General features: G+C 38.5%; 1 non-coding gene across 1 annotated transcript; it reads left to right on the forward strand.

Moving 5' to 3' along the window:
• Positions 1 to 556: 556 nt before the first annotated feature.
• On the forward strand, positions 557 to 662 carry LOC143594067 (small nucleolar RNA R71). The gene has a single exon (XR_013146253.1). It is a non-coding gene; the product is annotated as a small nucleolar RNA R71 (small nucleolar RNA).
• Positions 663 to 3937: the final 3275 nt, after the last annotated feature.

Genomic DNA, 3937 nt, shown 5'->3' on the forward strand with positions numbered 1-3937 from the left:
CCACTTGGACCACCACCCCCTTGACCTTGAAACCCTTGCTTATTCCTGCCATGAAAATTATCTTGATTGTTATATTGTTGACGAGGAACATAATTTCCTTGATTTCCTTGGAAATTCGGGTTGGATTGAGTGGCCGGATTTCTATATAGAAAATTTGGATGATTTTTCAATCCGGGGTGGTAAGTGTTTGAGTTCATATTGTAACTCCTACCACCTCCCCCTTGAAGTGCATTCACCTCTTTTACTTGTACTTGTCTCACCGTACACACCTCTGATGCATGACCCAACTCCTTACATCTCGTACAAACATCAATTACTTGATTAGTGGTTTGTACCCCTCCATATTCCACAACTTGTACTTGTGGTCTTCCTATTGTCGGCATTGCTCTTCTTCCGGTTTGAGCCTCTCTTTAATGTGACCGCCATTTGCTCCAAATATTCCCAATCATCTTGTTCATAATTAGTATCAAACGTACCATTTGTGATTAACCCCAAATCTCGTTCATCTTCCATACTCAAACCCTCATGAAAAGTATTCAACAATTCCCAAAGAGCAATACCATGATGAGGACAATTTTTAATCATCATGTTAAATCGCTTAAATGCTTCATGAAACATCTCACCCGATTGTTGTTGGAAAGTTGTCAAACTCCTTCTTGTATCATTGGTCTTTTGAGCCGTGTAAAATTCTTCCAAAAATCTTTGTTGTATCTCGGCCCAAGTATAAATGGATGCGGAATGTAATGTGTAAAACCATAAATCCATCTTATCTTCCGATGAGAATTGAAAAAGAACCAACTTAACCTCATTCGATGAAAAACCTTGACCCCCAATCGTGTTGCAGATAGAGTCATAAGTCTCCAAGTGAAAGTAAGGTTCTTCTGTTGCTAAACCTTTATACTTTGGTAGACTTTAGAGTGAATTGGTTCTAACCTCAAATGTCCTTCCTTGTTGATTGTGAGGAATAACCACTAGAGACGGATTATTGGTGATGATTGGTCAAAAATGAGCTTCAATCCCCCTTACCATCTCTCTTGCATGCCTTATTGGTACCCCCATTGGTACTTTTGGTTGACCCATTTGCTTATAAACGAGCCTTGGAGGTGCAAATTGTTGGAATTATGGTTGGGGCATTTGTTGTTTAAATTGTTGCTCTTGTGGTTGCACTTGTTGTGGAGCTTGTTGTAGTTGAATAACCGGTGGTGGTTGAACTTGTTGTTGAACAACCGGTGGTGGTTGTCTATTAATTTCTTGCACCGGTTCCGTTTGATGCCTTTGAGAATAAGAAAAATTCCCTTGATTCACCCTTTGACTTCCATCACCCCCCATGTTGTAACCTTCCACTTCATACCCCTCAAACTACCTGTTAACCCATCACCATAACCATCACTTTGTGTTCTTGAACATTGCATGAAAGGTGGTGGTTGATATTGGTAGCTAGATTGTGGTTGTTGAAAAATTGGTTGTTGGTTTTTTTGGGATGATGATGGATCAAAAGTATAAAAAAGATGGAAATAGGTGGCAATGTTGATGATATTGCGTAAGTGAATTGAGTATTTATTGGCTTGGTTGTGTAAGTTGGTTTTACTTCACTCGATGAACTAGGTATGGTAGTGGTAATATTTGGAGGTGGATTTGGTGGAGGTGTGGCTAGCAATGTTTGACCCGAAGTAGGGATAGGTGAATCCGTGGTTTTGTTTGATGCAGTTGGAGAACCAAGAAGCTTGTTCTCCCTAAGTAAGACTCGGTTTCAATCAGGATATAAAACTAGTGGTGATGACCTGTTAGATCCTCTAGTATGCATACACATGTAAGTACCTGCACACTAACACAACCTGTGTACACCCGAAAATAAAGAACAAAACTACAAAAGCTAACACACGTTGCACACAACTCCCCGGAAATTGCGCCAAAATTTGACGTGAAGTCGAAGACTCATTAAAAAAAAACCAAATACAACTAATTAGATAGTAGTAAGTGGGTGTCTAACACATAGAGTTTGTGGAAAATGTGTTACTAAGTAGCTTTGTAATCTGACTATATTAAATTAAACTAAATTGCATAAAAAGTAAATTCAAAGATTTGTTTGTTTTGTTTGATTAACAAAAAGAACTGAAAACAATTTAATGAGTTTTACTGATTCAATAAAAAAAGAATGCTCTATCTCGATTTCAGGTTTCCAGGATTGATAATGTTAGCTTTTACATTTGGGATGAATTACATAGACATAGTTCGTGAGTATGTGTTTATTTGTGATAAAAGAGGACTAAGTACTTGGATTGTAATAACACAAGGTTGTCACTCGATAATCAGTTTTATATAGCCAACCCTAATTCCCTTCCAATAAATCCCGATTGCCATTGGCACCAATAACTGATAGTCAAGAACATTAATTACACTATACTAACAATTACTAATCAAACTCACAATCACCATGGCAATATAATCATAAGATCAAATTACTATCCCACAAATAACATAAACAATTAACAAAAATTCAATAGAAAACCTTATAATTCAAGAGAGAACACAAAAGAAATTAGCCACATATAATTCGGTTCATCTTCACATCAATTCGAGTATGCATATGAATTAAAAACATCAAATCAATGACTAGAATCACCAAACTATTGTTTTCTCCTTCCAAAATCGTCCTTGGGTCGTCCTCTAGTGAGAGATAGCCCAAAAGACATGAAAAAACTGAATAAAAATAAGAAATTTCGGCAGTTACACTATTGAACCGTGTCCCACGGTGACCACCGTGGGCTACGGTGGTCTCCACGGTGCACCAGAGCTCACGGTACGGTGAGCTCTGGTCAACTCTGATCAATTGGACCGTGGGCCACGGTGATCTTCAGCATTATTCTTCTTTCTTTTGTCTCTTTTAGCCCCTCGACTCTTCGGCTCCTTTGGTTTCCTCCTTGTTCTCCATAGATGCTTCGGGACCTCCGTTTAACCTGCATTTAACCACACAATAGTAGTTATCTAGTCCCATGAAGTTAACACTTACTACATAGGTGTTTATATCATTTAAGGTTACTTACGGGTCATTATCCGATGCATCCGTCTACTACTGATGTTCTTGTTAATGCTCCATGCATATTCCATCCCATCGAGAGCTTGACAGTTAATCTTCAAGTGGAACCTGCCACTAAAGTGGAAGACATTCCCCAAAAACCATTCATGGGTAACACCCAACAGAAAACATCATTTGCTCTACCTCAGCCGGCATCCAAACAAGGAGCAAACCTGGTACCATTAACAGATGTCTTTTTTTCTTGTTTTATTTCGTAGGTCGAACCGAAGGACTACAAGATAGCTCTCAAAGAAGGTTTCAAGGTTGAAACAATGCAAAAGAAGTTGTTACAGTTCAAGAAGCTTAATGTCAGGCGGCTGGTTAAGAAGCCTGAGAACAAGAAACCAATTGGTACAAGATGGGTATTCAGAAATAAGAAGGATGATAAAGGGGTGATAATAAGAAATAAAACACGGTTGGTAGTTTAAGGTTTGTCTCAGCGTGAAGGTCTTGTTTATGATGAGGTTTTTGCTCGTGTTTCTAGACTCGAGGAAATACGTCTCTTCTTGGCCTACGCTTCGTACATGAACTTCAAATTGTATAAAATGGATGTGAAGACTGCCTTCGTATATGGGAAAGTAAATGAGGAAATTTACGTCAAGTAACCTCTAGATTGAATATCTTGAACATTTGAACTAAGTTACCGTCTAGATAAATCTCTCTATGGCCTTCATCTAGCACCTCGTGCTTGGTATGCTATATTAACATAGCATATATTGAAAAATGGCTCCATGATGTATCTCACTTGATTGGCTCCATGATGTATCTCACTTCCAGTAGACCGGACATTATGTTCCCTGTTTATCAGTGTGTAAGATATCAATGTGATACAAAAGAGTCTCACTTAACTACTGTCAAGCG

Source organism: Bidens hawaiensis, unplaced genomic scaffold (assembly GCF_021521415.1).
Source record: "Bidens hawaiensis isolate Kalapana, Puna unplaced genomic scaffold, B.hawaiensis_p1.1 tig00043034_1, whole genome shotgun sequence".
Classification (NCBI taxonomy): Eukaryota; Viridiplantae; Streptophyta; class Magnoliopsida; order Asterales; family Asteraceae; genus Bidens; species Bidens hawaiensis.